General features: G+C 36.5%; 1 non-coding gene across 1 annotated transcript; it reads left to right on the plus strand.

Moving 5' to 3' along the window:
• Positions 1 to 10,730: 10,730 nt before the first annotated feature.
• Positions 10,731 to 10,801, plus strand: Trnag-gcc (transfer RNA glycine (anticodon GCC)). Its single transcript has one exon. It is a non-coding gene; the product is annotated as a tRNA-Gly (tRNA).
• The last annotated feature ends 328 nt before the right edge of the window (positions 10,802 to 11,129 follow it).

The raw sequence follows: 11,129 nt of genomic DNA on the forward strand, positions 1-11,129 counted from the left end.
AGTCAGCCCATCACTAGTCGTAACTTATTCATTCCCTGAAAGTGGCCCGACAGGACGACCTTTATTTAAATGTACATTAAAAATTTACTGCTTGAAAAAATTACACGTGGAAAAAATATAACATTTTTTTAAATCACGAAGGGTATTGCCAACCACGATTTCACATGGATAAAATCTTTATTGTAGACATTATTCTCCTATTTGTTGCTAAGTTGCATATGTGTGTCTTCGTATTGTTTCCAACTGCCGAAACTAGGAGATGTTCAGAAACACGCTGCATACGAATATCGACATACATTGCAGTAACGGAAAGGTAAGTTTTACATAAGTTACATTTAAATTATTTCATATAGGTCAGACGGGTTAGGGAAAATTATACGTAGTTTTTTTTTACATTTAGATATCATTAGGAACATGGAAGTTTTTTTACCTGTGATGCATTCTTTTGTAAATTTAGAGATCATAATAAACGTGGTAGTTAGTCTTTGAGTTCCTTGCATTATCTTCCTACACAATCTGTACGCCTAATTAGGTCTCATGCCGTTTTGAGGAGCCTTTAACGTGTCTAGTATATTCACTATATTTTCTACGATGAATTTACTTCAGATTAATGAAGAGTTCTTCATAATTTCAAATTACAGAAACTTTGTATAAACTACGTAGTGTTCCGAATTCCAAAACATGCCTTCCGTTGAAAAAAAAAAACGTAAACAGGCAAGTGGAAGGGAGATGAGTTTTTATGCTGTAGACATAAGTTTTTGACTGTTGTAATGGCATACTAAGATTCGTGGGCGTTGATCTCGCTAGGCCAGGGGGGAAAATGAGCCCGGAATTAAGAAGCCTCTCACTGAAGCGGCCAGCTTGCGCTTTCAAAATCGTGACGGGGTTGATAGTAGTTTATAATAGCAGGTCTGAGCCCTGGTGCTGGTGCGCAGTGTGTGGTGGTGGTGTCCGCCATCTTGAATTGTGACGTTTCGGTGGCCATCTTGGATTACCTCAATCTTGACCTTCAAAATTTGCCCAAAATTGCCAAAAATCCCGCAAAAAAAATCAAAATGGAATATTCGAAAATTCCGCTTTAGAGAGGAAAAATTTTTAAATTGGGGAATTCAAAAAAACTAAAAATAATTTGCCTCAATAAAATAAAAAGCCCCAAAGCAGCTTAAATTCACCATCGACTATCCGCCCTAAGCCGCAGAGGTCATGACATCGACGATTAAGGTGTCATTACCGCCATTCTGAATTGTAACGTAACCGTTTCATTTATCGTTACGGTCACCATTTTAAAAAATCCTAAATTCTAATCGAAAAAAATTAGGTGGATATTTAAAATTTATAAAAAAAATATATAATAACCAGTTTATAAAAAAGACATGCAATTGTATTCAGAGTTTCGTTTGATTGGTGAATTTCTGTTACCACATCAGCACTTACAATATTTATTTTATTTTGTGGAATTCAAACAAAAGAGTTTCATTATTCAGTTGATTACTATGCCTTGAGACAGCTGAGAAACACTTATCATGCAAGAAGAACTTCATTCTCCTTGATGTCTAGCAAAGCCTTTCTTTTCTTGCGATCGTGAGTTAGCATCCCGAATCCCACATAAAAAATAACTTCCGAAGTATATAGACAAGGTTTTATTTATAGTAAAAAATAAGGGGGTTGTCTGTAAAGTCGGTTTACGGACGATAATTTTACGTGATAACGTCATAAGAAAACATTGATGAAAAATTGCATACTAAATTGAATTTGATTAATTAATTTTTGTATCGAACAAGGATTGAACCAAGTAATGAAATGAATTAAACCAATAATTACATAATAAGTAATTTTTGATGACTTTTAGATGTTTTTTTCCTAATTTCAAAGTTTATTACTACGAATTTCCTATTTGGTGGGCTATATGTCATCATCGTCTTACTGACGGATGGTAAATGAGAAATTTAAACAATTTTTTATAATTTTGACCATGTTTATTAAATATGTTTAGTTTTGGATCGATCAGGATCGAACTGACAGAAATCAATCCATTAAATCAGTAAATTAATGAGTGTTTGTGATGATTTTTGGAACTTTCACGAATTTCTATCCAAAATGGCTGCCAAGACGGCCAACATTATGACGGATGCTACTATGGCAGATGGTAGATGGCATATGTACTATGTGACACAAGCGCTCCTGCTATCGAGTAAGTGGGTACTGAAAACAATATGGCAACAGTGCACTCTGCCAGACGACGTGTGTAGCGATCCTGGTCGCAAGTACAGAAAATAAAGCTGACTGCCTTCAGCAGACAAAAATAAGATGATGGCAATGATTTCATAATGCAAGATGGTGGCCTACAGAAGACGAAAATAAGATAGCGGTTGTGATGTCATAATAGAATATAGCGGCCTCCCGAAGACAAAACCATGATTACATCTTTGATATCACAATCCAAGATGGCGGCCTCCAGTAGTCGAAAACATGATGGCAGATCCAAGATAGCGGCCTCCAGAAAACGAAATCAAGATGGCTGCTGTGATGAAATAATCCAATATGGCGGCCTCCAGCAGACGAAAACAAGGACGTAACGTCATACTAGCTGATGTAATATTTACATTGATATTAGTGGTGGGAGGTCAGTCTGTCTGTGGTCTCCCTGGAGGAAGGATTTGTCGTCATTTTTATTTTGTTCTCATCGAGTTCGAACCGAGAATTTCGATCTCCATGACGTTAGAGCGTTTTAAATAAAATTTTATTAAAATCGTATTCAAATATTTTTTATAAAATTATTTTTTCCGAATTTTTTAAAAAGTATTTAAGGATTTTCAAGATTGAGCCAATGACTGATGGAGCCAATAACTAATGAAGCCAATGACTGATTGAGGCATTATATCCTATCATAAATTGGCGATCGCATCCTACTGAGTTGAATGTTCTTGAGAATTGTCCGTCCTTTTCGTTAAATGTACGTAGTCAACCTGTATTAACGTATCGTACTGCTGAGAACGTATCCTTTTCGTTAAATGTGCTTCCTGTTTGGTTGAAATTACGTTCAATGTGCGTCTTTTTTTGTTGAATTTTGCTTCCTCTTTGACGAATGTTCTTCCGGAAGTGCTTCCTTTTTCGTTGATTGTGCTTCCCTTTCGACGGTTGTGCTTCCAATTTTACTTTCTTTAGTCAAGTGCGTGCCGTTTCGCCGCGCCGGATGCTGGGATGTGGAACGTTGTTTCATCTGGGAATCAATATTTGCCTGAATTCCGGCATTTGGGCCCATCCATTCCAGACACAGGCGGCCTCCACAGCAGCCGCTCTTCGGCGAACAATCAAAGCATAAACACAGCCTAATGCACGCAACTCTGATTAATTGCTGTGCCAAGCAACTCCTTATCATAAATAGTATTGGGAATTTAAAAAAAAAGCCATAAAATGAAATTCAGTTCGACGTAAAAACCTAACACAAAAAAACAAGTTCATTTGCACTAAGTCTGAGCAAGGGAAAGAAATCGCTTCCAGATGGCCGGGCATGCGGGGGGCGCGAGGAGCCGTGGACTGTCCAGGGGGGGAGGGGGGTAGTGCGATGCCGCGACGACACGCACTGGCAGCTGCCGTTGAAGAAGGGGAAGCTTTCTTTTCACAGACGAGAGAGCCAAACGCCCGATCGTGCATCTTCGGTTTTTTTTTTTTTTTTTTGGTTCATTGTAAAAGGTTAGGTTAGCTGCATTATAAATACTTTAAAACATTGTGGACGGTTGATTTGGTTAGGATAGCTACATTAAAGATACTCTGAAATCATGCAAACGGTTTCCTCGCTCTGGTGAGCTACATATTTAAAAGTTATTTGCTAAGCAACCATAAAATGTTTTTACAGTATTTACAGTACTTACCTAATATAAGCAACCATCCACAATGATTTAAAGTATTTATAATGTAGCTAACCTATACTAATCGACCGCAAAATTTTAATGCCACGCCGGTTTATACAGTGAGATAGAACGGGGGATAAAAAAAGTGAGCATGAACTTCGGGTAACTTCGGGTGTGGCTCTCTCGTCTGTGAAATGAAGGCTTCCCTTGAAGAGGTCGCACTGCAGGATCCCGCGCGCCGCGCCGAACACGTCGCAGCCGATGACGGCGCCAGTTCTCCCGAGCTGGTGGCAGCTGCCTGCAACCCCAAGAACCCACCCCTGGCCCTTGTATGCCGGCTAAAAGAGCATCCCGCGTGCGGGACATACAATCCCGGCAGAATAAATGCGCGGGAAATGCGTTACGCATTAATAAAATCCTCTGATATTTCCCGCAGTGCCCTATGTATTTCTATACACCACTTTAATCAACATTTTATACTCTAGTTACGTGACCTTTTATTATTCCTTCTTATTCTTCTTCTTCTTATGAATGACGCACGAGCCATAAAACAGCTGTGTAAAACTACGCATTCGGGATTTTTCTTCACCTATGTTCCTGACCATAAAAATCATTATAAAATTTTCAGACAAAATCATTAATTCTGTCTCTATCAGCACAAAAGAAAACATGATGGTTTTATGTTTATGTGAAGTTGAAGGTACATTTTCATAAACTAAAGGCTCTGCAATTACGTCCTAAATGCAATCTGTATCGGCCATTTAAATAAACTATAAAATCTATAACAAATAATTGTAAATCTTCTCAAAATTTTCTAAAACGATATCCTAAAACAATTTTTAGTTAGACAAACCATTACTGTAAGGGGTTGAAATCTGGAGTTGGGAATAAAATAATAAATAAAACTTCTCTATCATAAACACTATAGAATACGTTATTATTTATTTGAAACTTTCTTAGTATTATTTAACATTTGTCTTGTGTACTTTTTTTATGTAAACAATCATTACTGCAAGGGGAGGGGAAAAAAGGATTGGAAGAAAAATAATATACATAACGTTTTTATTAGTTATACTATCAAAAACCTTATAATATAGGCCTATAGTAAAAATTCTAAAAATTACATAAAAACATTGGCTGAAACAATTTTTGATGAAACTAACTATTATTGTAAAAAAAGGGCTTGTCCAAAGCGAAATTTTATATGACCACATGTACGTGCAAGGCTTGAAAAAAAAAGTGTTTGAAGGTCAAAAATATTCATAACTTCCTTCGATCTAAAATATTCCTTTCTGGATGCATTGAGTTAAGAAAATTTGAAACATATTCGCTGCAAGGAATGTGACAACATATTGATCGATTACTTTGGAGTATTGGAGAAAATATAAAGATTTCATGTTCATTACGTCTTAAAATTTTCCAGAACTCTATATAAGTGTTCAGAACATTTATATAAGACATATGTGCCGAAAGGGATTTTTTTAAAATTAAAACACATATATTAAAGGACTTATATGTGACTCAAACACACTGACAGCTTCTCAAGAAGCTGAAATTGCAGGTGTTTAAACAACTCATATTGCATCGCCCAAAATAACACACTGCTTTCAAATATATTTCGCTAATTTTTCACAACTTCGTAAGGGGGGGGGGGGGGATACCCCCTCTAAGCCCCCGCGTCCACACAATGACAATAAAAGCGTTTTCACAAAGCTGCACGAACAAAATTTTACCCTTTATCACAGACTCATAATTAAGCGACGTTATTTTCCATACCAAAGTAAATTCGCAGCGTATCAATCAATTAATTACCAAGCTCCAATATTTAAGGAATGGCATTTCATTCCTGATTGAATAACTGCCTCTAATTGAATCATTGCGCTGACTCGCCGTGTTTGTGCAGGTTGCGATTATTATTTTTTTAACTTACTAAAATTAAGCTTAATAGACTGAAAGAGTTCCGGGTTATAGAAGACTGTACGCGCGTGTCAGACCCATGCCTTCACGTCTTAACAAACGGGGTTCCAACTATGCAGGAGGAGTCGTATGCAGTCGTATGCTTTTTGGGGCATTGGCCAAGACATTACAGCCTATCTTAATTTTCAAATAAATTCATGTAATATTAGCTCAAGTTATGCAATGTTTAAACCTGCATTGTCACTAGGGGAAAAAAACTGAATATTTCATGCAGGCCTCAATTGTCCTGCATTTAGCAACAAGGTTAAGTACAGTATAAGAAGATGGTCATGGAGGAGAGATAGGTAGATAAAACTTTGAATGCGTTCCGCAAAGACGTTGTAGTTTTACAAGAAATATCCTTGGCAGCAGGGTTTCCAAGGATTTTTCTTGTAAAATTACAAAAATTTCTTTCAGTGCACAGTCGGGAACTCAACGTCTTTGCGGAACGCATTCAAAGTTTTTTATTGGTCCTGGGTTTGGTAACCATTGGTGCATGCGCCGCTGTTGTTTGTATAGAAAAATTTTCGATAAGAATTAAAAAAAAAGTATTTGTTTAAAAAAAAAAACTCCAACAAGAGTTTTGGACAGCTACTTTATCATTCTCAAAATGCACAATTTCCTGCGGGCTTTGGAATCCAGGTGTTGTAACAGCTAATCTTGCATCATACAAAATAACGTACTGCTTTCACCGTGAACTCGCGTGTTATTTTTGTAACTTTGAGGGGGGGGGGGGGGTGAAGTTGGTGGTAATATATTTCCCATATCCATCCTTTTCTTTCATCCATAGAGACCGGAAAAATTCGCGGGTTCAATGACCTCCAGGATAGACTCCAATATCCTCTACACACTCTGGCGAATGCCAACTGTTCATTGGCTGCTGAATTGTGATTTGTCTCGACTGGGTGGCCTGTGATTCGACACTTCAATGAGTGAGGGTCTCTAATTGGCCCTCAGTCCTCCAGATTAACAGTGAACCAATGACTGAAGCAGCACTAAGGTACAATTATTAGAATTTTAGCATAACACGAACTGAACCCACGAATATTTTCAGGTCTCTGTTCATCCAGCACAAGCGACGACTGCCAGTCAGCTCCTGAAGCGGCGGGCCGTCAGGAGACGGGACAGAGACGAGGAATGGCGAGTGAGGTAAAGAGAGAGAGAGAGAGAGAGAGAGAGCCGACCTCCAGACACTTCCTGTTCCTGCGCGGCCCTGCTCTTGACCTCTGCTGCCCTCCGACGCCGCGTCGTTTGTTGTTGTGGAGCTCGGCGCAGTTTCTCCTTCACCTTCACCCCCCACTCTCTCCCCCCTCCCCACTCCTCCGCGCGCTCGTGGAGCTGTGACGCAAGCACGGCGCAGGGTCGGGTCTGTGGCCAGCGAACACACTTCTTTAGGCGCGTTGTGGGAATAATGATGACAGTTTAATTTTTACGAGCGCGCCCAGCATTCAACGGAATTTTCACAGAATGAATAAAAAAGACTACAAAGAAATAAAAATTATATATGTACTTCTAAATCTTATACTTTAGGGATTGATATGAAATACTAGTCCATATAACTTAAAAAAAAAAAAAAAAAAAAAACATTTATTTGTTCTGAATATAAGTGACTGAAATTGTGTTAATAAACTTTTCCAAGTGTGTTTTCCAGTGTATTTATATAAGTAAGGTTATGTTCCCTTGTGATTTATTTATTTTCATTATAAATTAATATAATTATTTGATAAATAATTTATTTAATAAATTAGAATAAACAATAATAATATATGTAGATTTTAATTATTAATTAATATTTATCTATATTATTTTAATTAATTTTATACACTATTTTATATTAATATTTAATGCTGTTTATTTATTTAAAATTTTAATTGGATCGAATTTATACTTGCCAAAGGTATTATTATATTCCTATTAATTATTTGCATGCAACATTAAAGTTAGTTTTTTTACTACACAAAGTAAGTTTAACTTCTAACGTACGGTAAGTACACACACCCATTTTATTTATTGAACTTTGAATATTTATTTATAGGATTTTGGTTGTACAACAGTACAAGTAAGTTAAATTTATGCACTCAAGTAGTATATGATAGCCGGTCCTGCGCCAGGCTGCAGGCTGTGGATTGTGATTGTCTGTCCGCCATCTTGGATTGTGACGTCACGGCGGCAATTTTTGACTCAAAATTCCTCAAAATTGACTCAAAATGACTCAAAATTTCCCGTTTTCGAGGGAAAAATTCCCGTTTCGAGGGAAAATTAGGATTTCGAAAAACCACAAAAGTCGTTTTGCCTTAAAAACCACGAAATTCCTGATATAGGCTTAAGCATCCTTAATAATTCACAGGGGAAAGTATATTTGCAGCAAGCCAATCACTATTAGCGTCAAATATTTCACTAAAATATTCACTACGCATTAACGAAAATAATTTTCTTTTTAAACGAAACAAAGTTTTGTACCGGCCTAAAAATGTTTAAAACAATGATGGAGTGTATCGATGAATTCACTGGCCTCTCCCCAAAACGACACTGGTTTTGCTCCATTAAAAAGGGGAGTTCAATAACCAATTTGACACTTGCGTAAAAATTCAGTGGAAAAGGAGATGTCTGACAGGACGTCCTTATTTTCACTGATTTCAATGTACTGATTTAAGCTTAGAGCTAAATATTTACCCCCCTTCTAAAAAAATTTCATATCAACCAAATATAAGAAAAGCTATCGCCAACAATTCACAATAATTGCAATATTTATGTTGCTAAAAAATATTATTCTATGGTTTTGGAAAGTTGCAACTACATTCTGACACAACTCTTAAAATACATTCTTATAATTTATCTTTAATGGTGCATAGCTCCGTCAAAAAAAATCTTTAGAATAAAATGAGTAAGTATGTTTTCAAATTTTTCTGTCATCAAATATCACGTTTCGGGCGTTGTAACAGAGTATTTTCCCTCTTTTTTTTTCTGTGGAACTAATGAAAAGTCGAGCTGGCTAGATAACCCGTACCTTTTTTTCAAATCTAGTTAGTAACGTTTTTCTGCCTCCGTCATGGTTGGCTCCCAATATCTGCTAAACAGCTCGTAATGAAAGCACAAATACTTACTTTCATTACATTTTGTAGGTGATAGTTTCACAGCCCATATAAACTGTTCATGTATGAGGGGTGTTTTTTTTAAAGTAAGTACCGTTTGGAAATTCTGCCGCTGCAGCGCTGCGGTCGGCATTCCGCGCATGCGCGCTAAGTACCTGCATCTGTTGGCAAGCCACAGGCGCCATTACGCAAACATTCGACCGTGTTAACGTTTGTTTGGGAGTATTTGAAATGCCTCCGCAGATTGAGAATCCCGCCGGTTGTGAAATACTCGCTGTGATTCGTTTTCTTAAAGCTAAGGGCATGAGAGCGGCTGAAATTCATCGTCACATCAGTGAAGTGTATAGAGAAAAAATCATGACCGATTTAATGGTACGGAAATGTGAAAGAGCTTTTAAATATGGCCGTACAAATATAATTGCTAAAGATTTGTTGGAGAAAGTTGACAAAAAAGTGAAAGATAACAGATGTTTGAGTTCATCGTTATCTGACGTGATTAAGTGGTTGTTGAATAATGTGGCAGACTTCCATTAAGTGCCTTAATATTGGTGGAAATTTTGTAGAAAAGTATACATTCTTTCACGTAAAAATAACATCGTTAAGAAAAGGCTATTTTTTTTTTAAATATAAAAACTGTACTTAAAAAACACGCCTAATGTTAGAGACTTCAAACAGAAAAGGTTCAGTGTTCTATAACCTAAAACCAATCTATTGATTTGTAGACGACTATGTCAATAACTGACTGGCAAAATAAATGTCTTAAAATTCAGCAGGACTGGAGCATATTCGATGCCAGTAAATTTATAATTAGAGAAGATTAGGTTAATCATTTGACAAATAGGCCAGTGTCGCAGCATGCAAAGTTCAAAGGATTTATTTAGATTTTCCGTGTGGAATTTCTAACTGGTGCTAAAAATGTTGGACTTAGCAAGACACCTACATCTTGAACCACTTTGCCTGACGCTCCACTGGCAAATACATATAATAACTTTCTATCTTTAATCCACGGAAATAATACTAAATGTATTTCAACAGTGTGATATTAAAATAATGGAAATAGTGACGACGACATGATAAAACATACAAAAAACAAACCCAAAAGATTATTAGAATAAAATATTTCAATGTGAGGTATGATTAACTTGGAAAAGTTGTAAAAAGCCTTAAGGCAACGAAAAGTAGTGCCCCATAGATTTTTCTGGGCCCTGGGCTATTTTTTTTCGGAGACCCTCTCCCGGAAAATTAAAAAAAAAAGTACTCTTAGAAACAACATTATTAACCGAACGATGGTTGTACTAATTTATGTTAAGATATTTTGATAGTCTATATTCTCAGGTCAGTTTTATAAATTCTTACGATCAAATTTCCTTTGGAATCGCGTCACTACCTATAATATGCGGCAATAAAAATCTTTAAATCTTGTTATCTGATACGAAATCATTATATAAATAGGTATCGACCAGCATATTTACAACATAATAAATATTACATTTACCTTTCCCCATTATTTATCAGGACTCTAGAAAAAAAAAAGTCAAATATCGGCACTATTTCCTTGCTTGTCCTGCCCTTGAGTCGCACCGGGCAACAAGTTCAAAGTGCTCATGGAAAAAATTTATAGAATTACAACAAAGGTTATTAAGTATACAGAAAAACTTAAAATCGTAGTTAACAGTTGCATGCAGTAATTTATCTAGAATAAACTGCTTAACCATAATCATCCATATTTCGAGTTGTTTTAAATATTCGCACAGAAACAATAAATGATTTAATAAGTTGATTGGCCTTTTTAACCATTATTTATACCACCATTATGACCAGTTATGTCATAGCATCGGTGGTTCAGTGGTAGAATGCTCGCCTGCCACGCGGGCGGCCCGGGTTCGATTCCCGGCCGATGCACAAGTAGTTTTTTGTTTTATGAAAACATTTCTTCCGTTCATTTCAATAAATCTTACATTAGAGATTTCTTAATGTACCTATACAATAAAGTACCATCTGCAGTACGTAGTAGTGTCATAAAGATGTGTTTGTCGTGTAATACACAAACCAACAAAAATATGTGGAGTCCATGCGCGACCGAAGTGAAACTTCATGCTTATTAGGTATAGTTGGCGGTAAATTATAACAATTTTTTTAATTGAACAAGAGATAATAATATTTTAGAATAATCAGGATGCAGGTATGATATCAAATAATTAAAAATATATATTTTTTTCCTTGCCTCGTA

This window comes from Bacillus rossius (assembly GCF_032445375.1).
Source record: "Bacillus rossius redtenbacheri isolate Brsri chromosome 4 unlocalized genomic scaffold, Brsri_v3 Brsri_v3_scf4_1, whole genome shotgun sequence".
Lineage (NCBI taxonomy): Eukaryota > Metazoa > Arthropoda > Insecta > Phasmatodea > Bacillidae > Bacillus > Bacillus rossius.